Below are 24,918 nucleotides of genomic sequence, written 5' to 3'. Positions count from 1 at the left end.
TTACAGTCAGCTTTTTTGATAAATGCCTCATTTCTAAAATATATAGTGAATATATAGTTAAATTTATAAGACTACAAGTCATTCTCCAATTGATAAATAGATAAATTGATAAAGAGGATATGAACAGACATTTTTCAGATGAAGAAATGAAAGCCATTTCTGGTCATATGAAGAAATGTTCTAAATCACTATTGATTAGGATAATTTGAACTAAGACAATTCTGAGGTACCACTTCACACTTCTCAGCTTGGCTAAGATGACAGGAAAATATAATAATAAATGTGGCAGGGGATATGAGAAAACTGGGACACTAATATATTGTTGATGGAGTTGTGAACTGAATCAACCATTCTGGAGAGCAATTTGAAATTATGCTCAAAGGGCTATCAAACTGTGCATACCCTCTGATCAACAGGATCACCACTGGGTCTTTATCCCAATAAAATCATAAAAGAGAGGAAAAGGATCCACCCTGTGCAAAAATGTTTGTAGAAGTTTTTTTATAGTGGTACAGATTTGAAAACTGAGTGAATGCCCATCATTTGGGGAATGATTGAATAAATTATAGTATAAGAATGAATGGACTGTGATTGTCCTATAAGAAATGATGAGCAGGCATTTCTGAAAATGCCTGGACTTACATGAACTGATGCTGAATGAAGTGAACAGAGTCAGGTGAATATTACATATAATAACTGCAAGATTAGGTGATGACCAACTGTGATAGAGTAGGTTCTTTTCAACAATGAATTAATTCAAGACAATTCCAATAGACTTGGGCTGAAAAATGCCAATCTTACCCATGAAGAGCACTATGGAGACTAAATGTAGATCAAAGCAGAGATATTTTCACGTTTTTTCTTTTTTGTTATTTTTTTCCATTGTGGTCTGATTTTTCTTGTACAACATAACAAATATGGAAATATTTTTAAAAGGCTTGGACATATTTAATTTCTATCAGATTGCTATCTTGGGGTGGAAGATAAGGAAGATAGGGAGAAAAATCTGGAATACAGAATCTTACAAAAATGAATGTTGAAAACTAGCTTTAGTTTTTAGAAAACTAAAATTAAAAAAATTTAGAAACTTTAAAAAAATTTAGAAAAATATAATTCTATGGTGGAAAAATAAAGAAGACTCCACTTCTTGAGTGTTTACTGACTACCATGGGAACCTAATAGTATGTCAGTTCTATGGATAGTTGCTGTCATGTATGTTGTTGATTATTATTCAATTCCATTGACTTCGTTTTCAAAGAATTGTCTATAGTTTCTAGAGAAGGACAAACACTACGTTGTCTTAGTGACATTTTTTTAACTACTTACTGATCAGACCTGGAATCACCCTGTCAGAATCTTATGGATCCTGACACGTTATATGAAAGGGCAATTCAGAAGGTATAGCTAAAGATATTATTCAGGATATAGTTTGACTCCATGACACAGATTTTTTCACTGCAAAAATCCTTGAATGCTCTATGTACTATAAGACAACACAAGTACAGTTACACAGCGAAAGTCACCATAGACTCCCAAAATCTTAAGCCATACTCCTCCATTAGGAGGGAAAAAAATAACAACCCAACCTTAACAAATATTCTTTGCCTGCCATAATGTTCATCCCTTCCACGCCACAACTTTGGACTCCAACCCTTGACTTCCTTCTTTCTCCTATCCAGAACCAGGCCTCCATATCATTTGCTGGCTATCTTCGTACCATGTTGCCTTTTGCTTACCCACCCTTTATTGTTTTCTTCCTTTATTAGATTCAAGAGAGGTAATGAGACTGTCTTGCTTCCTTCGTCTTGTCCAGTGCTTTGTATAGTGCCGAGTGAATATGCCATTAATGCTTAAATAGCTAGTTTCATTACCTTCTTAAGGAAGAACCACTTCTACAAGTTGTAATATAATAAAAGGGTGCAGTCTATTGCAAATTGTTTACCTTATATCTATCAAAGACCTTTGAGCAAGAAAGAATGTATTCTTCAAGGCTATTGACAGCATCTGATACAGTACAACTGTTACACTCCCCTGTTTGTGATAAACTTTCAGTTATGAAATAGAGACAGTCATTCACAAAAGATAAATTTTGCACAAGTTTTGCAAAGTGTTTTCCAGATATTGCTACTTTAGGACTTTACGATAAGTGTACAACAGTGTACAACAGATGCTATTATTCCCATGTACAAATAAGGAAGTCTAGACATAGAGTTTAAACTCCTTGTCCATTAGTGCATAGTTAATTAGTTAATATCTGAGATGGGATTCAAACTTGGATCTTTATATCTCTAAGTCCAATGCACTTAGCACCATAACATATAATTACCTCATAAAACATACATTAATAAGGGCTACTTTGCAATATAACTTTTATTTATAATTGTACATTTTAGTGTTAAAAATTATACTCTACTTTGAATATAAAGATTTCTTTTGTGAAAACTAAATCTGTATATATTATGAAAACATAAAATCTATCTTAATGGCATATTCACTATATGCTAATCACAATGCTAAACATTGGGGAAGACAAAGAAAGTGAGACAGTCTCATTCCCTCCTGAATCTAATAAAGGAAGGAAAAAAAAAAGATGGGGTAAACAAAAGGCAGCATGGTATGAAGAGAGAGAGAGAGAGAGAGAGAGAGAGAGAGAGAGAAGAGAAGAGAAGAGAAGAGAAGAGAAGAGAAGAGAAGAGAAGAGAAGAGAAGAGAAGAGAAGAGAAGAGAAGAGAAGAGAAGAGAAGAGAATTCACTCAATCAAAATGTTCTGACTAATGCATTGTTGGTGGAGTTGTGAAATAATCCAACCATTCTGGAGAGCAATCTGGATCTATGCCTAAAGAGTTTTAAAACTGTGTATACCTTTTGACAGAGCAGTGCCACTATTGGGTTTATATTCCAAGGACATCATAAAGTAGGGAAAAGGAGGAAAAATGTGCAACAATGTTTGTAGCAGCTCTTTTTTGTGGTAGCAAAGAATTGGAAAATGAGTAGATGCCCATCAATTAGGGAATGGCTGAACAAGTTGTGGTATATGAAGATAATGGAATATTATTTTCTATAAAAATGATGAACAAACTGATTTTATAATGGCCTGGAAAGATTTACAATAACTGATGCTGAGCAAAACAATTAGAACCAGGAATACATTGTACACAATAACAGCAAAAATGTGTGGTGATCAACTATGAAAGACTTGGTTCTTCTCAGTGGTTCAGTGATCCAATGCAATCCTAATAGACTTTTGATAGAAGATACCATTTGAATCCAGAAAAAGAACTGTGGAGATTGAAGGTAAATCAACACATGCTATGTTTACTTCTTTTTTCTGCTTTTTTTTTAGTATCTCCCATAGTTTTTCCTTTTTGTTCTGCTTTTTCTCTCCCAACATGATTCATAAATTAATGTGTATTAAAATAAATAAATTTTAAAAAATTAGGTCCATGCCATCTCTGGATTGATGATTATGATTGTGGCAGAATGATTATGAGGAATATGGATAAAAAGAGGTACTAATCTTTGAAATACAGTTTTGGAACAAGATTATATCATGATCAACTCTGAGGATTTAGCTCTTTTCATCAATAAGGTGATTCAGGCTAATTCCAATATACTTGTGATGGAGAGAGAACCATCTGTATCCAGAAAGAGAACTGAAAACTGGATATTGAATATGGATCACAACATAGTATTTTCATCTTTTTGTTGTTGTTTTAACCTTTTTTCTTTCTCATTTTTTTCCTTTTTGATCTTATTTTTCTTATGCAGCATGATAACTTTGGAAAGATTGGGTGGAATATTGAAAAGAAAAGGAAGAAAAGAAGGGAAGTATACTAGAAGGAAGGAAAGAAAGGAAGGAAATAAACAAGGAAGGAAGGAAGTAATGAAGGAACAGAGTAAGGAATGAATGAATAAACAAATGAAGGAACAAAGGAAGGAATAAATCAAGGAAGGAAGGAATATTGTTGGAAGAGAGGAAGGAATGGAAGGAGAAAAGGAGAAAGAAAGGAAAGTTTCAAGGAAAGTAGAAAGGAAGGAAGGAAGGAAAAAGGAAGGAGAAGGAACAAAGGTTGGAAGGAAGAAAAGAATGCTGGAAACAAGGAAGAAACAAATGTTAAAATAATAGTAAGAAATCAGGAAGGAAAGGAGAAAAGAAGAAGAAATGAAGGTTAGAAAGAAGGAACAAAGAAACATAGGAAAAAGTTAGAAGGAATATTGTAAGGAAAGAAAAAAATGCTAGAAGGAAGGAAACAAGTAATGAAAGAATGTTGAAATGAAGGTACAATGAAAGTACAGTTGAAGGCATTGTTTCTAGAGCATGAGGGGTACTTTGGAGCAGTTGGTGCTCTCTTGGGGCTGCCAAATTTCAGCTAAAGCATGGAAGATCAATAATGCCAGCTGAAAATCAGAAGAATTATTATTGCATTATTTAAATTGATGGGAACCAAAGGACAAGGGGGGAAAACAGCAATGTTGCTACTCATTTTTAAATGTCAAAATGGTAAGCTGCTGAATGTTGCCATATTAAAGTGAGATCTTGGTAACATGAAGCATTTCCAGTTGAAATGCTTTTGGGATTTTGGTCTTACTCTTCTGTATATAGCCAGTATTAAATCCTTTTGATTTAGGAGGAAGGAAGAATGAAGGAAGGAACAAAGTTGGGAAAGAAGGAACAAAGGAAATAAGGAAGAAAGATTGCAAAGAATGCTGGAAGGAAGAAAAGAAGGAAAGAATGCTGGAAGGAAGGAAGGAAGGAAGGAAGGAAGGAAGGAAGGAAGGAAGGAAGGAAGGAGGGAAGGAAGGAAAGGAGGGAGGGAGAGAGGGAAGAAAAAAGGAACAAAAAATTGAAGGAATGCAGGAATAAAGGAAATTAAGAATTGCCAAATGGGGAGTTATTATGTATTTTCTGTATCCTTGACTTTCTGTTGTTTATTGTATGAAAGCGGAAAAAAGGTAAATAGGAAATTCTCAAATAACAAACTTAAAACAAAAAAAGAACATTTGAAATTTTGTCTTGTATTCCCTATTTCTGTGCTAACCAATTACTAGCCATTTAGGACAAAAAAAACCCCATCTTCCATCCCCTTCTCATATTCTCTCAACACCAACTACTCTTTCCACTGTACCCTTTAGAATTCTTGTTCTAGAATGAACATAACATAACACATTCCTTTATATCTTGAACCTCTTTGTCTCACACTCTTTCCATTAACCTTAACTGAAACATGGATCCTTCCGAATTAAATTGTTGTTGTTTCCTCATTTCAGTCATGACTGATTCTTTATGACTCCAATTGGGGTTTTCTGGCAAAGATGGAGGAATTTGACGTTTCTTTTCTTTAGCCTACTTTACAGATGAAGGACTGAGGCAAAGTTTAATGCTCAGGGTCACACTTCCAGGAAGTGTCTGAGGCCAGAGATGACCTCACAAAGATGTTATCCTAACTCCAGAGTCATCAATCTATCCACTATGGCCCCAAATTTTACTAAATCCCAACTATTCTCTGCAGCCTGGCTATTCCTTCTCTCTCACCAACTCCTTCCACAAACACACACACACACACACACACACACACACACACACACACACACACACACCCTGGAACAAGAGATGGAATATTCCTTGCTTTTCAGTGTCACTAACAGACCCTCTCTTTACCTCCTTTACCTTCCTTACTCATCAATCTTTCTTCCATTGAAATCCACTCAATCAAAATGTTCTGACTAATGGAAATTATAATGGTGATAGTATCCTGGACTCCATATATTTCTCCCTAATTTTTATTCTCACTATTGTTACAAGAGAGCTTTTCTTGTCTGTACTTTGTTTCAGAGATGAAGGAACATGCAGATTGTTAGGAGAAGCATTAGTCAGGCTAATGAAAAAACCCAATTTCTACTCTACTTCAGACTGAATCTCTTATACATCTGGGCCAGCTGGTCAGGTAGTCACTCAGAAGCTTCAGTAGCTTCACCTCCTAGCCCAGGAAGTGCCTCATCAGGAAGTCCCAGAGATGTAGGTCTCTTTAACTGGAATTTCAGACCACTGAGCTTCAGTAGAGCCTGGTTCAGGATTCACTTTAGGGTAAGGACTGCCTCCATGACACCCAAGATGTAGACATACTCCTTTGGGCAGGTTTCTACACAGCCTGAAGGAGGTCACAAGCCCCATGCTGGTTTAGGAACTACAAAAGTTACTCTGAGTCCTCTCAACAGTTTACAGGAAAAATACAATTACAGCAGTCAGAGTTACAGAGCTACAGAAACTCAGGGATGTGTAAGAAGCAAAAGACCTAAAGATAAGGGTGGCCAGATTATTGAAAGTAGCCTCAGTCCTTGAAGAAGTTTTGGGAGATCTAGGAAGTAGGATACATGACACCTGGAGTCAGGAAGCTAGTGACACAGAAGTCTCAGAGGCAGCAAGGTGCTGGCAGAAGAGGTGACAGTTCCTGGAGTCAGAAGGCTACTGGGTAACGAGAAATTGATATCCTAAGATTATACATTTTAGTCACCCTAAAGCCTAGGTTCTGAGATTTTACTCAGCCTATTTCAGCCTTTCATAAGATGTTCATGGAAGAATCATTAATTAATAGAATTAAATTAATAGAATCAAAGTTTATGGTTAGCAGAATGACTTCAGGTCATTACTTCCTACCCAGTTTTGAACAAGTTGCTCACTACTTGGTCAGAGAGAGATAGAGGGTTCAAAAATAATAATAATAAATCATTCCAGGTTTTTTCTACCACTATAAGTTCACAAATTATTGTTTGTTTATGATTGAAGTGTTTTTCATAGTGTCTTTCACTTTCAATAAATAATCTAATTTCCTATGAATAACTAATCAATCAAGCAGTCTCTCTCATCATATAGTTCAGGAAAAATTCTTAAACTTTAACAATTTCATTTTGCTTCTGGAAGGGCAAATAAAATTATTCTGCTTCCTTGCTATAAATACTAGGCCAAACACATATAAATAATTTAATGGACTACTACATTCTCCTCCTGGAGTTACATCTTTGTTAATATTTTGTGACACTGATCTTTCCTGATTCTTCTTCTACCTGTCTGCTTCTTTCTCATTCTCTTTTTGTGAGTCTTCATTCATGTCATGACTTCTAATGGGAAATCTCTCAGGGATTTGTCATAAGTCAACTTCTCTTTCCTATAAAACTTTTTCACTTAGCAAGCTCATCAGTCCCTATCTTCTTTATTTAGATGATTCCTAGACCTATATTTCCAGCTCTAATCATTTTGCTTATCTTAAGTTACATGCTACCAATTCTTCAATGGATATTCCAAAGTAGGTATTCTATAGGCTTTTCACACTCAATGTGTCCTAAAGAAAGCTCATTATCTATTCCTAAAATCTTCCCTCTTCCCAATTTTCTCTATTGTTATCAAGGGAGCCATTATATTTTTCCTATTTCTAAGTTCAGAATTTTATTATCAACCTCAACTCTTCACTTTCACTCAGATCATACATCCAATTCATGGCCACATCTTGTCATTTTTTTCACATCTCTAATATAGACCCACTTCTCTAAAATCACCCTGCCATCATTACCTTTTTATAGACCCTCAACACCAACTTAGATAGTTGCATTAATCTTCCTATTTGTCTCCCTTTCTCAAGTCTCTTCTTATTCCAATCCATCTTTCATTCGAATGCCAAAATGTTTTCCCTAAAGCACAGATCTGACTATATCAATTTTTCTTACATATTACTCCACTCAGTAAATTACAGTGGCTCCTAGTTATTTCCACAATATAAAGTCTTTAATCTTTTTATTTAACGCTCTTCACAATCTAGCTCCTACCTATCTGTCCATTCTATTCCCTTTCATGCTCTCTATAACATGACCATATTGATCTACTTCCTATTCATTACTCACAACTCTTCTGTCTCTCATCTTTATATTTTCACATTGGGTTTTCCTTATGCTTAGAATGCTTTCCCTCCCCACCTCTAACCTATAACTCTTGGGAAATCTTTCTTGGTGTTTCCAACATTACCTTCAGCTGCTAGTATCATCCCTTCTAAGTTTACCTCCCATCTTCTCTGCACTTATCTTTTTATTATAATTATTAATAGCTTTTTATTTTTCAAAATATAGAAATAGTTTTCAACATTCACTCTTGCAAAACCTTGTGTTCCATGTTTTTCTCCCTTCTTCTTTCCCTCCCTATGCTCCTATGCAGCAAGTAATCTAATATAGATTAAAAATACTTGCACTTATCTTATATGATCTGATTTATATATGTTATCTCCCACAATAGAATATAAGTTTCTGGATGACAAAGACTGTTTTTGTTTTTCGTTCTCTGTAGCTGTAGCTCAAATACAGTACCTTGTACATAGTAAATGAATATTTATTGGTTGATTGTTTGATTTCAGAACGTTCAGAGTTTCCCTAATTTTTTCATGAATTTCCTGGAGTTTAGATATTTAAGGCAGTGTGTGTACACATGATGAGTTTGGTGGGAAAGGCATTTCCCTGTGCCCTTTAAAACACTCTGCATTGTTATCTACTTACATATATACGTATTACCACTGATGGGCTAGAGGCAGCTGCCTCAAGGAAATCCTTGTGAGATGATGGCATGGAGTCCCTCATTTCCTCAAAGAATTTAGCACTGGTTTTCTATAGAGGTTGGAACTCTGAAAAGGTATACTTGAATCTAGGTCAGCATGGTGCTTAGAGTTAAGCACCTACTCAGTGTGAGAGAATGGTTCTCTATGGTGATGTAATGATTGCACATGCTCAGTGTACTGTAGTGATATGATCTTACTGAGGTATTTAAGGGAATCTCAGACACAGAAGGCTCTCTCAGCCACAGACACAGAGAAGACTTCAGGCTCCAGACTTCAGATTCCAAACTCCACCTTTGACCAGCCACATGGCCCTCCTGCCTCCTTCACTCTTCCACTGAAGCCCAAGGACTTGGGCTTATCCCACAGTCCTCCAGATAGCTAGTCCAGACCTTCTACATCTATGTAAGGCCATATTATTCTTGTTTATCCTGTGTTTCTCTGAAGATGGATAAATAACATCATCTTTTATTAGTCCAAATCTTTCCATGTTTTTTTTTAAATCTACCAATTCATCATCTCCTGCACTACAGTAATAGTCCAACCTTATAGTATCTAGGTATTTTAAATAATCTAAAATCATATTGATCAAATGGCTGGCCTATATTGTAGTTTCCCTATTTTTCTCTTTTGATTAAATCTATTTTAGTTTTAACTCTGTCTGAAATCAATGATTAATATGCTTTTTATAAAAATAAATTCTACTCCTGATCATTATGATGTTTGTTTGTATCTCTTATTTCCTATCCCTGCTGACTCCTCTGCTTTACTTATACATACTAATTTACCTTGCTATTATTTAACATCTACCCTATCCTTTCCCTCCCTCTTTATCCCATTCCCATTAATCTATACATTCTTCTATACTCCTGTTATCCTATTTCCCCTTTTAATTCTTTATAAATTTAGAAGACTCTTATACCCTTCTAGATATGTATGTATGTATTGTTCCTTTTTAACCTTTCCCAAAGTAAGTAGGTTTCAGAACTGTCAGCCATTCTCCCTGATTTGATTCCTCTATGTCAGTTCTTATTTTGGCCCCTCGTTTATTAATATAATTACTTTTTGCCTTTCTCCCCACCTTCCCATGGTTTTGCTTTTTAGGATCATATCATATTCAGTTCTACTCCAATCCTTCTTTTGAACTACCTAATTACTAATGACAATCTTAGATATATGGTTTACATTTACATATATAAAAATAAAGTTTGTCCTTACTGAGTCCCTTAAAAATTAGTATTTGATGTTTATCTTATATTTCTCTTGGTTCTTATATGTTAGATTTCCTATTAAATTCAGGTCTTTTTACAACAAAATCCTAAAAGTCTGGCAATTCATTGCATATTCATTTTTTGTTCAGGATTATGCTTAATTTTGCTGAGTATGATATTTTCAGCTATAAGCTGAGTTCTTTTGCTTTTCTATAAATGGTGTTCCAAGACTTGAATTCTTTTAATGTAGTCACTTGTGTGATTCTAATTATGGCTCTGACTATTTGAATTGGTTTTGCTGCTGTTATTGCTCATGATATTTTATCTTTCATCTGAGGATTTTGGAATGTGGCTAAGATGTTCCTGTTGGTTTTCCTTTAAGGATCCCTTTCAGGTGATAATCAGTGAATTTTTTTCTGTTTCTACTTTCCTCCCACTTCAGGAATTTTTTTTAATTTATTTCATCTATTATTGGATCAACATTATTTTTTATGAAATATTATTTTCGGGTATTATTTTCATATTCATCATATTCATATTCACCAAAATATTATTTTCAATTATTCGTTTCTTTTTCTGATCTATCCTCCAAATGTGTTTTTTTTTAACTTATGAGAGAGGTTACATTCTCTTCTATTCTTTCTTTTTTTGTATTTTGTTTAATTATTTCTTAGTCTTTTTTAATTTTGCTGACTTCTACTTGCTCAATTCTACTTTTCAAGGATCATTTTCTTCCTTAAGATTCTAGATCTCCTCTCTCTTTTTTTAAGGATTAAACCTTTATTTCATGTTATATAAAAACTAAAAATAGATAAATGATCTAAATATAAAAGATTATATTATAAAAATATAATAGAACAATACCAGGTATCTTTCCTCTCTATGACTAAGGAGAAAATCTTTATTAAAGCTTTTTATTTTCAAAACACATGCATAGCTAATTCTCAACATTTAGAAATGAGGTCTTTATCAGAACTCTTGGATGTAATTTTTTCCCAGTTTATTGCTTCCCTTCTAATCTTTTCTGCATTACTTTTGTTTGTACAAAAATCTTTTAACTTGATATCAAAATTATCCATTTTGTTTTCCATAATGTACTCTAGTTACTCTTTGGTCACAAATTCCTTTTTTCTCCACAAATGTAAGAGGTAGACTATGCTTACTTCTTCTAATTTTCTTATAATATCACTCTAAATCATGAACCAATTTTGATCTTATATTGGTATAGGGTGTTAGCTGTAGGTTAATACCTAGTTTCTGCCATAAGAATTTTCAATTTCCCCAGCAATTTTTGTCAAATAGTTCATTCTTATCCCAAAAGCTGGGCTTTTGGGGTTTATCAAACACTAGATCATCAACATTATTGATTATTGTGTCTTGTGAACCTAACCTAATCCACTGATCGAGCACTCTATTTCTAGTTTTTTTAGTTGATTCTCTAGGATTAACTAAGTATATCATCATATCATCTGCAAAGAGTAATAATTTGGTTTTTTCATTACTTACTCTAATTCTTTTAATTTTTTTCTTCTCTTATTGCTAAAGCTAACATTTCTAACACTGGATTTCCTTTTCTCATTTTTGACTTGGTTTTTATAATCTTCCTTTTGGGGGGTTTTCTTTTCATTTTTTTTTCATTTTTCTTCAATGTTCCTCATTTCACTTTTTAAAGTTGTTTTTTTTGGGGGGGAGTTCTGTGAATTATTTTTGGACAGGTGAGAATTTAGTATTATCTTTGGGGTAGGAGCTGCTTTTTCACTTCAGTATTTTTTTCTAAAGATGAACTCAGGTTTTCTCTTTTTCCAGTTTTCTATGGTTGTGTTCTTTCTCCTTCACCTACTCTTTTTTTCTTAATTATTTGTAGCAAATTGTTGCCATAATCACTCCTAGTCCTGGAATATGGAAAATAATGCCTCTAGCTTCAGATTCTTTTTCAATTCTCCCCTTTCACCTGGAATCTGACAACAAGAACTCCACTTTCCTGTCAATTCCAGCAATCAGCAAGATCCTACTGTTTCTGCACTCAGGGAGTGGTTGATGTATGCTGGTTCCTTTTTGTCCAGGGAGACATCTCAGTAGCACAGCTGGACCTAGTAGTCCTTATCGGCAGAGACGCCACCATTCTTCCCTTACTCAGATGCCTGATTCCCCACACTGTTTGGTAGATGAAAATTACTGTGGCTAAGATCCAGGGTACCTCCCAACCCAGACTGCTCTAGAGTTTACAACTTGCTGTTTCAGTGGAACTAGTCTGAGTGTTTTTATAGGGGCCAAATCTCAATCCTGGTATCTTTCTTTGATCCTATTTGCCCCAGGAGGAACTCTGTCCCAAGTCTTATTTTTTTAACCTCCAATAACTCCAGGAACAATTTTGTCTTGTTTGTGGGGGAAATCTGAGAGTTTGGAATTTTCTGACCTACTGACCCATCTTCCCAGAATCATCTCTAGTCTCAATCATTTCTTAGAACTTCAAGTGCCATTTCTATAAAATAAAGGGGTTTTTTTTTGGTCCATCTCTAATGTACTTCCAAATTATAAACATGAGCTTCTCTTATCAGTGATCATGCCTGTTAAACTTTCAGAAAAATTTCATTAGGGGAGGACAGACAATGTTGATTCCAAATACTTTGCCCAGCATCACTGGGTTCTTTAACTCAACTAAGGCAATGGCTACATATCCTAAGGGATCTTTTTCTTCTGATTTCCAAAACATATTCTGCATATACCCTTATTGGAGGCAAGCCAAACTGCTTTGAGATTTCATAGAAAAAAATAGCAATTTTCCTGGGCAGCATCTAGTTAAGATATGATTCATTTGTATACTTTTGAAACAACAGCATCTACTTAAGCTTCATAGCAGCCAAAATATTTGAGTAAATTAGTACTTCATAATTATAAAAACACTATGTATTATGCATATATATAAATAATTACAAATATGTGTATGTGTGGATATTATGCCATTTGATCATTATGGCAGACCTATTAGTTGGCAGCCTAACTCTAAGTATTATCACACCCAGTTTTTCAAACAAAGGAATTGTAAGTCAAAAAAATGACTTGTTTTGCTAAAGTCTCATGTCCAGTAATAGGTAAATCTAAGACATGAATCTATCTTCTAATTCCAATTTTGGTGCTCTTTCCAATATGCAAAATAGTTGTTTGAAATATTCAACAACTAGGGTAACCTTCTATCTGTTTGGCTACACTATAACATCATTGGACTTGGAACCATAAGGCCTAAGTTCAAAACCCCCATTCTTCCACTTTCAAGGTGTGTGGCCATCAGTAAGTTTCAACACCCCTGAGCCTCAGTTTATTCATCTATAAAATGTGATCATACCTACAGTTTCTATTCCCCAAATTTAGCTTCCCATAGATAATAAGTGAGATCAAGTTCACAAAGACTATTGCCCTGACTTCTACAATTTATAGTATAATTATGGAATAAAGCACCAAAGTAGATCATTTTATTATGCAATTTTACACAGGTGTGTTAGAGAGTGACAAGATCAAGTACTTTGTGAAGTCCAAAGGGGAAGGCTATTATTGGCTGAAGGAATTAAATGCTACAAGTGAATCTGGAAGTGAAAGGAAGGATGAGAATACAAATGGCAATGCAAGAGAGGAAGGACTGGTGAGCTCTAGGTACAAATAAGAGCTTAAGGACTGAAACAGAAGAGTGCAGAGTAAACTAGTGATTTATTGAAAGTTGTTCAGTATGGCTAAAGCATAAGTGGAGAAAAGATAAAAATAATTTTGTCTGAGAAAAGGGATTAGGTTTAAGTAAAAGATAACAAACTTGATTTTGAGTTTTCCAATTTTGAAATATCAGTGTGATATGCAAGTGAGATGAGATGTATTGTAAGCAGATCTATTGTAATTACAGCTCAAGAAAAGACAAAATTGTAGATATTGATTTCAGGGTCAGCTGAGGTGATATTAGATAATTCAAATTTAAAAGAAAGAGCAAGTCAATCAAGTGGAAAAGTGTAGAAATATGGAGAAATAGGACTATGGACAGATCTTTGAAAAACATTCACATTTAAGTTTCAGGTAGAAAGGAAAATACAGAAAAAGAGAAAGAGAGAAATAGAAGCAGAAGAAGTCAATAGAACAGAGAAATCTGATCAAGAATATATCAATGAAATGTGAAATGTCTTTGAAAATTAAATTTATAATTAGTTATAATTTGTTATATATAATTATATATAGCATATAATCAATTTGTAATTAACTAATTAAATCAAATTTAAATTGTAAGAAAATTCTAGATATTGCTCAATAAAATGAATTTTTTTCACTGAAAGGGATTTGTGTTCGTGTGTGTGTGTGCATGCTCCTGTGTTGTGTGTATTTGCATGTGTGTGTGTGTGTATGTTTTTAACATTTCTTTACACAGACATAAAGATGTCTGGGAGGAGGTAGGGTACAAAGAAAACATATAAATTTGAAGTTAGGGATCTAAATTGTCATCCTCAACTCCATCCCTTAACAGTTGAACGTGGTCATATTACTTGATTTCTCTGAACCTTAGTTTCCTTACTTATATAATTAAAGAATTGGACTATATAGCCTTTAAGATCTTTCCTCTTCAATCTATGATCTTTTGCTTATAAGAGCCTTTCCTGATGTATTTGACCAATTTATCTCAACTCCAATAAAGGAAAATAATCAATAGTGAAACAAGATGAGCTGTGAAAAATAATAATTGTTCATGTTTAGGAGCAGTTTATATTCATTATCTCACTTCATCCTCAAAGCAACTTGGTGAAAAATGGTTTTTTTTTAAGTCTTTATTTTACAGATAAAGAAAGTGAGGCCCAAAGATGAAGGACTGTTCCCCAGGCCACACAGCTAGTAAATAGTAAATTAAGACTTGAAGTCCTCTTATTCTTCCAGATCCATTTATCTTTCCACTATGCTATGACTACTCTAAATTTAAGCATGGTATGAGAATCCTTGTAATTTTCCATCCCAGCAAAACTGAAGTTATGATTAATTCTGAAACACTGAGGATTTTATCAAAGGTGGATATGTAAAACCTGAAATGAAAGACAGAGAAAAGCAATATCTCCAAACCTCCTTGATATTTTTATCTTGCTATATGTAGCCCATGGTGATGACTCCCAGGGCCAGATGTGCAAGGTGCTGTTCCTTGTATCCTTGGAGTTGGTCAATATTAACTTCTAACAGCTTCCCTAAAAAGAAGAGATTTAGGCATACAGTCAAAAATGGCTTTTCTGAGATTGCAAACAACAAAACAAAAAGATGAGTGGAGGGTAAATTTTAAACCTGCTCAATTGACCATTCTCGATCAAAAAGGGCAGATTTTTTGCAAGCTTTACCCTGAACTGATAGCGATCAGGCTCTTCTTCCTTGATAGAAAGAATAAAAATGCAAATTACTCATCTTGTTCCCTTATTAATAGGATGCCACCATTCTAGCAGTCTTTCAATCAATGTCTTTATCTGAGTCTCTTGTCTTCTTCAAATCCATACTTTTTACCACACTAGATTCCTCTTCATTCCTCTATTCTAGACATGTCTCTCTTGACTATCTTCAGCATATACCTTACTCGCTCTCATCTCTGTACCTTTGTTCTTACTCTGCTTTTCACCAAAAACATTCTGTTCTTGTTACCACCTCTGCTTTTCCAGATCTGATCGAGCCTTCAGCTCAACTGCTCCTCAATGCAACTCCAATTGTTTCAGTGACTATTGACTCATCCCCTTTGGATTCTTTAGTTTAAATTTATATTTTTCAATTAATTAAAATCTATTTTCCTTTCTTCTTCACCCCCACTATTGAAAAAGACCCAGTACACATTGTAAAGCACAATAAAGTTTTAAATTGGTCCTGTCAAAATAAAAAGTATGAATCCTCACTCTTAATCCAAAATTTTTCTTTTAGGTGTTTGGATTCCTATAGACTTCATGTGACATCCTTGAGAAAAGAGAAATTAAGGTCATGTATTTCAAAATAGGGAAGGTGGGAGAGTATAACAAGTTTTGGGTTGACAAAGAAACATTGAATCTTCTATGACCTTGACTGAATTGAACATTCTAAAAACATAATGACAATTCAATTTCTAGAAGTGCTTTTTTGAGGCTTATAATGGATTTTCCATACAATAAGCAGTGGGCAGCAGGTGGGTAAATATTATTATATCTAACCATCAAATGATAAAATATAGGTTCAGAAGAGTAACTTCCTAGGATGGCACAAGAATCATGGTGAAATAAACTCAAACTCTGAATTTCTATTTCCAAGACCAGAAATCTTCTCATTCACTCACCTACTTCAGCCCCACTAGGCCTTTACCTTCACTAATGATTACACTATTACTACTGATTAAGTTTTTTTTTTCCTTTTTTTGCATCTGTCTAAACTGATATTATAGAATAGGATCTCAGTTTAGAGAATCATTATTTTAATTATTGAGATCTTCTTTCAAAATATCACAAGGTGCCCTCAAAATATGGTACCCAGAAGATTTTGTTAGATAATTTTACACGCCTTTATTTAATAGTAGTTGATTCTGAGATTATTCCCAGTTTAATTATGTCATCAACTGGTAGATAAATTCCATATTCACATGGATAGGGAATTTTCATCTTGACTTATAAGGTGAGCTTTGTCAAAATCAGAATGTCAGCATGGGTATTCAGAAAATGTCTAAATGGTTATAACCAAAATGATGCGATTTTGGAAGAATGTGAAGGGTGGATTTGAGGGAGTCTTGATTTATATTCATACGAGATTGTTTTTTTTTTATTTTTAAATAACTTTTTATTGACAGAACCCATGCCAGGGTAATTTTTTTTAACATTATCCCTTGCACTCACTTCTGTTCCGATGTTTCCCCTCCCTCCCTCCACCCCCTCCCCTAGATGGCAAGCAGTCTTATATATGTTAAATATGTCACAGTATATCCTAGATACAAGATATGTGTGCAGGACCGAACAGTTCTCTTGTTGCACAGAAGAATTAGATTCAGAAGGTAAAAATAACCCTGGAAGAAAAACAAAAATGCAAACAGTTTACATTCATTTCCCAGTGTTCTTTCTTTGGGTGTAGCTGCTTCTGTCCATCATTGGTCAATTGAAACTGAGTTAGGTCTCTTTGTCAAAGAAATCCACTTCCATCAGAATACATCCTCATACAGCATCATTGTTGAAGTATATAATGATCTCCTGGTTCTGCTCATTTCACTTAGCACATCCATTCATTTCTAGCGGTACTGAAACATTAGTCTAGAAGCCAGAGCATCTGAATTTGAATCTCCCATTTGGTCTATGTGATTTTGAATTCCTGCTTGCTTATCAATAAAATAGAGATGAATATACTGCTAAGAGATAAGCACTTTAGAAGCATTAAAGGACTTTATATCTCTCAACTATTATTTTTAACAAAACACTAAGCAGGAGACATTATTTCATTTCATACTCCCTATCATGCTGGTAGAGAGAAAGAGTTCAAAGATTATTATTTTCCTGAGAGTTAAGTAAATTGAGGAAATGATCACTTGGTCTTGCAATAATGAATTGAAGTCAAATTCAGACTTGCTATGTCCACTACAACTCAAGGTTAGTTTTTGAAGTAACTTTTCTTTTTTATGTTAAACATGGTAGAAATATATAGTAAATCCAATATATGCATACATATTTATACAATTATTTTGCTGTGCAAGAAAAATCAAATCAGACCAGAAAAAAAATGAGAAAGAAAAGAAAATGCAAGCAAATAACAAAAAGAATGAAAATGCCATGTTGTGATCCACACTCAGTTTCCATCCTCTTCTTTCTGGGTGCAAATGGCTCTCTTCATCACTATATCATTGGAACTATTCTGAATCATCTCATTGTTGAAGAGAGCCATGTCCTTCAGAATTGATCATTGTATTAAAGTGGAAATGTACCCCAAATGGGACTGAGAAACAAAATCTTTTTTTTTACATGACCAAACTGTTATTTTGCTGTACAAAAAGATTCGGACTCTGAAATAGTGTACAATTAGCCTGTGAAGGAAATCAAAAATGCAGGCGGACAAAAATAGAGGGATTGGGAATTCAATGTTATGGTTCTTAGTCATCTCCCAGAGTTCTTTTGCTGGATGTAGCTGATTCAGTTCATTACTGCTCCATTGGAACTGATTTGGTTCATCTCATTGCTGAAGATGGCCAGGTCCATCAGAAGTGATCATCATATAGTATTGTTGTTGAAGTATATAATGATCTCCTGGCCCTGCTCGAGAAACAAAATCTTGAATCTTTGTAGTTGGAAGTTTATTACTAGTTCTTCACTCCCTAATGCAGATGTTATTTTTAACAACCCAGATGTACTGCCCTGAAAAACCTGAGACTTTGGCAACCTGATAAGCTTAAAGAAATACTGCTGTTGCTGTCTGGGAATGACCCCCTTAGAATTATAACTTTTTTGCCTCCTATTTAGAATAGAAATTCTTTTATTACAACAAATGTATCAAGAAATATTTTGATGTCTCTCTCTCTCTTCTTTCTATAAATATATGGCCCTGAGGCCACTCATTACTGACCCCTCCAGTCTTGGTGTTGGGGGATCAGTGCTGGCCAGTAAAAACGCTTTTAAAACTTCATATTTTGGCTACCCTGTTTTCTCTCGCTAGGGTAGTTCAGTATAATCTTGTTACTATGCATAATGATCTCCTGGTTTTGCTCATTTCACTTAGCACATCCATTCATTTCTAGCGGTACTGAAACATTAGTCTAGAAGCCAGAGCATCTGAATTTGAATCTCCCATTTGGTCTATGTGATTTTGAATTCCTGCTTGCTTATCAATAAAATAGAGATGAATATACTGCTAAGAGATAAGCACTTTAGAAGCATTAAAGGACTTTATATCTCTCAACTATTATTTTTAACAAAACACTAAGCAGGAGACATTATTTCATTTCATACTCCCTATCATGCTGGTAGAGAGAAAGAGTTCAAAGATTATTATTTTCCTGAGAGTTAAGTAAATTGAGGAAATGATCACTTGGTCTTGCAATAATGAATTGAAGTCAAATTCAGACTTGCTATGTCCATTACAACTCAAGGTTAGTTTTTGAAGTAACTTTTCTTTTTTATGTTAAACATGGTAGAAATATATAGTAAATCCAATATATGCATACATATTTATACAATTATTTTGCTATGCAAGAAAAATCAAATCAGACCAGAAAAAAAATGAGAAAGAAAAGAAAATGCAAGCAAATAACAAAAAGAATGAAAATGCCATGTTGTGATCCACACTCAGTTTCCATCCTCTTCTTTCTGGGTGCAAATGGCTCTCTTCATCACTATATCATTGGAACTATTCTGAATCATCTCATTGTTGAAGAGAGCCATGTCCTTCAGAATTGATCATTGTATTAAAGTGGAAATGTACCCCAAATGGGACTGAGAAACAAAATCTTTTTTTTTACATGACCAAACTGTTATTTTGCTGTACAAAAAGATTCGGACTCTGAAATAGTGTACAATTAGCCTGTGAAGGAAATCAAAAATGCAGGCGGACAAAAATAGAGGGATTGGGAATTCAATGTTATGGTTCTTAGTCATCTCCCAGAGTTCTTTTGCTGGATGTAGCTGATTCAGTTCATTACTGCTCCATTGGAACTGATTTGGTTCATCTCATTGCTGAAGATGGCCAGGTCCATCAGAAGTGATCATCATATAGTATTGTTGTTGAAGTATATAATGATCTCCTGGCCCTGCTCGAGAAACAAAATCTTGAATCTTTGTAGTTGGAAGTTTATTACTAGTTCTTCACTCCCTAATGCAGATGTTATTTTTAACAACCCAGATGTACTGCCCTGAAAAACCTGAGACTTTGGCAACCTGATAAGCTTAAAGAAATACTGCTGTTGCTGTCTGGGAATGACCCCCTTAGAATTATAACTTTTTTGCCTCCTATTTAGAATAGAAATTCTTTTATTACAACAAATGTATCAAGAAATATTTTGATGTCTCTCTCTCTCTTCTTTCTATAAATATATGGCCCTGAGGCCACTCATTACTGACCCCTCCAGTCTTGGTGTTGGGGGATCAGTGCTGGCCAGTAAAAACGCTTTTAAAACTTCATATTTTGGCTACCCTGTTTTCTCTCGCTAGGGTAGTTCAGTATAATCTTGTTACTATGCATAATGATCTCCTGGTTTTGCTCATTTCACTCAGCATCAGTTCATGTAAGTCTTGCAGGCCTTCCTGAAATCATCCTGCTGGTCGTTTCTTACAGAACAATAATATTCCATAACACTCATATACTATAACTTATTCAGCCATTCTCCAACTGATGGGCATCCACCCAGTTTCCAGTTTTGAAGTACTTTTCTATCCAAGAATAGGTAAGTTAAATGATTTGCTTGATTAGTTCCAAGACCAACCTATCAACTATTTTGATTTACATTTGATTATTTTATCAACTAGGCAGCATGTTATGGCTCTGAATCGACAATCAGGAGATAGAATCCCATCCTGATTCCTATCTGTTTATTTTTTTTTCTTTACTTCAGGCAAGTCATTTTATTTTTCTAGTCAGTAGGTTTTGATCCTGTAAGTTCAAATGATTGGAAGAGGTAATCTCTAAAATTCTTTCCAACTCTAACTCCTCTGAACATTGTTGATTTTCTCCAAGAAATAATATTTCTGGTCTTCCAACATATTACAAGAGCAGAATCAAAAAGATAGTCTCTACACTTGGCATTACTTATCAATAGAATTAAACTAAATGGAACACAATAAACAAAACTATTTTGCCACATGTTTTAATGCCATATCTTAATAATGGATCTTCCAGAATAAAGCCCACACCTTTTGAAATGTGAAATTTCTCTGGGTGTTCTAATGGATTCTCCAGGAGAGCCATTGCTTCTTGAGCTCTGCCTCTAGTCTTGCCTGCAGTGATCTACTTTTGGGGAGAGGTAGAATTGGATAGGAACAGAAAGTCTATTTTTGGAAGGCCCTGACTCCACACAATCTCACAAACATCTTGAATAATAGGAACCTGTTGTCATCACATTTATGTCAGAAATAGTTATGACATGTAACTGGAAAAGGAATCAAAGCACAGACTATTTTAAAACTTTGTATCTCTATTTAGAAATAGAAAGTGATTACTCCAAGAGATGGAATTTCTGATTCCAGAAATTAATGGCTAATATCTCCACCATAAAATTCTTTTAGTCAAGCAGTTAGAAATATTCACTTGGGCTGGTCAAGATTTTTTTTTACCCTTTACTCTAAGTGATTTTAGGGATATATTGATCTCTTTTTAGTCTTAATGTATACTTCTACCATATGTTAGTGACAATATTAGCTCATAATAGATATTGTGAGGCAAATGAAGTGGTCCTATAACTTACCATGGGAGCATAAACTTAAAACTAGATATCACTTTAATAATTTTCTAGTTCAATCTCCTCATTTTACAGAAGAGTAAACTGAGAAGCTAGCCCCAAGGTCAAATGGGTGGTAGGTAGAAGAGCTGAAATTTGAATCCAGGTACTCTAACTCTTTTCACTAGAATAAGGGGACTGATTTACTAAGTGGTTTGCCCATGAACAGAAAGTAGTTCATATTAGAAGCAATATTTGAACTCAAGCCCTCCTGACTCTACTATTGTCTCTCTGTCCACTATGTCATATAACTATTCTTCAATGGTTTTTCTAAAAATAAGATTGCTTGCATATTGATCCATTCAAAAACTATGTATTGTGGTTCTTTCCCAAATGTTAGGTGCAAATGTTAAATTGATCCTGACCTATAAAAAAAATTATTTCTAAAGCCCTTTAACCCTAATTTACTCCATAAAACTCACTCCTGACAATTTTGGTTATTTCTTTCTATTCAGCAAATGATTCTCACCACTGGATTAAAGAGAGGCATGCTTCAAAAGAAATTCAAGGTAAAATAATCTACAATAGAATATTTGCACATTTTGCTGGTTTACTGTATAATTTGGTTTGGGAAACACTGTTTTAGGACAGATTAAGAAAAAAAAACAACAATGATGAAATACCTACTTGTGCAGATCACTGGGGGAGATAACAAAGCTTAGATAAGATAAGAGCTCTCCCCTCAAAGACTTTGCAGGCTAGCAGAGAGATTTACAGAACATTAGTAGTATGGATAGTTGCTATTATACATTTTGTTGAATGCCATTCGTTGTCAGTGACTCAATTTCCCAAGTTTCTAGGAAGAGACACACCATTGTCTGCAGTAAGATACTTCCTTAATTACTGACTTCTCAAACCTGGAACTTCCTTGCCTGTATCCTATTACTTCTGACAAGTTACATCCAAGAGAGGAGAGGATGGTTCACAAAGTGTGACTAAAGACATGGATAAGGATATTGCTTGATACCATAATACAGATTTATCACTAGAAAGTTCTTTAATACTCTATATACTATGATGCAGCACAAACACAGTTATACAACAAAAATCACAATGGACACCCAAAATCTGATACCATATTGTTGTGCTGGGAGGGAAAACAATAACAACAACACAAGCTTAACATGAATTCTTTCACTATTATCATGCTCATCCCTTCACACCAGAAGCATCACAACTTTGCGCTCCAACCCTTGATTCCCTGACTTTTCTTGCCCATAACAGACATCCATATCCTTTGTTGGCCATCTTCATACCATATTACCTTGGGCTTACCTACCCTAATTTGTTGTCTTCTTTTATTAGATTTAGGAGGGAATGGGACTGTCTTACTTGCTTTTGCTTCCCCAGTGCTTAGCATAGGGTGCTTTAAATATTTATCTTTCTTTTAACTCCTTCAAGAAGAATTACTTTTACAAGTTGTAATAGGATAAAAATTGTTCACCTTATATCTACCAAATCTTTGAGCAGAAGAGAGAGGAAGAGAGTGTGTTCCTTAAAGCTATTGGCAACATTTATTACCCACTAATCCCAACAGTTGAATTATCCCATTTTCCTCTATGTGGCCTCTTTTTCTCACATTCCTTCCAATAACCTCCATTGAAATCTTGATTACTTCTAATTATACTGTTGTCATTTAATTATTTCAGTCATGCCTGATTCTTCATGACTCAATTTGAGGTTTTCTAAACAAAGAAATCAGGAGTTTGCCATTTCTTTTTTTCAGCTCATTTTACAAATTTTATAGACTGAGGCAAACAGAGTTTAGTAACTTGCTCAGAGTCATACAGCCAGGTAGTATCTGAGGCCGGGTGTGACCTCCCAAACAAGAGCCATCCTAACTCCAGGGTCATCAGTCTATCCATGGTGGCCCCTAGTTTTACCACATTCCAACTATCCTCTGCAGACTGGCTATTCCTTCTCTTTCACTGACTCCTTCACCCAATGTACACACACATACACATACACATCCCAGAGAAAGAGGTAGAATACTCCTTGATTTTCATTGCAATACCCTTTACTTCTACCTTCTTTATTTATCAAACTATTTTTTTCCCTTTGAAATCCACTCAATCAAAATGTTCTAATCGAAATTATAATGGTGGTAGTATCCTGGACTCCATATAATTCTACCTAATTTCTCTCCTCACTTATTATAAGAGAGCTTTTCTTGTCTGTACTTTGTTTCAGAGATGAAGCTAAATGCAGAGTGTTAGAAGTCATGGCCAGGCTAATGCAAAGACCCAACTTCTACTCTGCTTCGGACTTCAACTCTACACTCTTTTGCTCTCGAATCCCTGATTTTCCTGTCCTGTCACTGTTATTCTTTTGCCATGTGTCAATGCTGAATTACTTTCAACATTCATTTCTTTTATTCTTATGTAATTATTAAGTCCTTTAGTCAAATTTGACTCTTTATGAAGTCATGAACCATAAGACACAAGATCCTACTATTCTCCTCTATCTCCTAGTCTGTCCAAACTGTTGTTTATCATTTCCATGACATTATTGATTCATCCCACCTTCTGCAATTTCCTTTTCCTTCTTCCTTCAGTCTTTCCCAACATCAAGATATTTTCCAATGAATCCTACATTCTCATTGTGTAGCCAAAGTATCTAAACTTCAGCAATAGACAGCTGAATATGGATGGGAAAAGTTCCACAATTATTCTGAGTATGCTGCAAATGCATCTTTATCTAATCTCAAATAGGCCCTCATTGCTGGGCCCTCCCTTACTCTTTTGTCCTGTCTCACCTCCCCAAAAAGCTAGTCTAACCCTTTCCCTTTTCAACCCCCTCCCCCACAAACCATTCTTCCCACATACTTATACACTTTGGTTTTTATTTACTGAAAATAAATAAGGATTCCCTATTTTTTTTTTCATTTTAAAATCTCCTGGCATCATTTTCCATTTTCTTTTCTTTCCTCTGGCCTCAGAAAAAGCTTAGTCCTTCTCATTACCAAAGCCAATCCTTCTATCCATTTATTTGATCCTATCTATCTTCCACCCTATTTCCATCCCTCAAAAAATGCTCCATCTTTCTTGAATCATCATCATCTCCCTATGAAATGGTTCATTCCTTCTGCCTTTGGACATACCAGTCTCCCTCATCCTTTAAAAAAATTTTTGACAGAGACTATCATTGATTTGTCCCATATTTTACTATTTCTCTTCTCCCAAAATGAAGCACATACTATAATTTCAAGTTGTATCTATCCTCGACATACTCATCACTTATATAATTCTTTGTCATCTGCTCTGATCAGAGTGGATGGAATTGTCAAAAAGATTTGTGTTCAAAATTCATGTCCAACCTTGTTGAGCAAGATCAGTCATTTAACCTCTCTTAGCCTCAGTTTTCTCATATGTAAAATAATATCAAAAGACCAAACTGACCTTTAAGTTTCCTTCCTGGTCCAAAATTAAGATCTTATGATGCTTATGATCCATAGTCTACTGATCCCCTCCTTCTAATTCAGATTAGTGTCCTGATTCTAAATACTCTTCTTTTGTCAGTGGTACAAACATCCTAATAGGTTTTCCTAGATTAATATTGCCTTACTTTTCAATCCTGTCCCCTTCCCAAATACACCACATGTTAGTCAAATAGTTACTTGCTATTCCACTTGTATCTCTCACCTCTATGCTATCATCTATGCCTGAAATAATTATTCTTGCCTCTGCATCTTGATGGA

The 24,918-nt window shown here is 34.8% G+C and overlaps 1 long non-coding RNA gene across 1 annotated transcript in view; it reads left to right on the top strand.

Moving 5' to 3' along the window:
• The window catches only part of LOC127548256 (uncharacterized), a 191,294-nt gene that overhangs the window by 148,382 nt on the left and 17,994 nt on the right, over positions 1-24,918 (top strand). The window contains exon 3 of the long non-coding RNA XR_007950339.1: positions 21,677-21,730. This is a non-coding gene — a long non-coding RNA (uncharacterized LOC127548256). The remainder of the gene's footprint in view (positions 1-21,676; positions 21,731-24,918) is intronic.

The sequence above is a fragment of the Antechinus flavipes genome, chromosome 2 (genome assembly GCF_016432865.1).
Source record: "Antechinus flavipes isolate AdamAnt ecotype Samford, QLD, Australia chromosome 2, AdamAnt_v2, whole genome shotgun sequence".
In the NCBI taxonomy this organism is placed as follows: domain Eukaryota; kingdom Metazoa; phylum Chordata; class Mammalia; order Dasyuromorphia; family Dasyuridae; genus Antechinus; species Antechinus flavipes.
The sequence above is the reverse complement of the archived record's forward strand: the minus strand, read 5'-3'. Positions and strand labels throughout refer to the sequence as shown.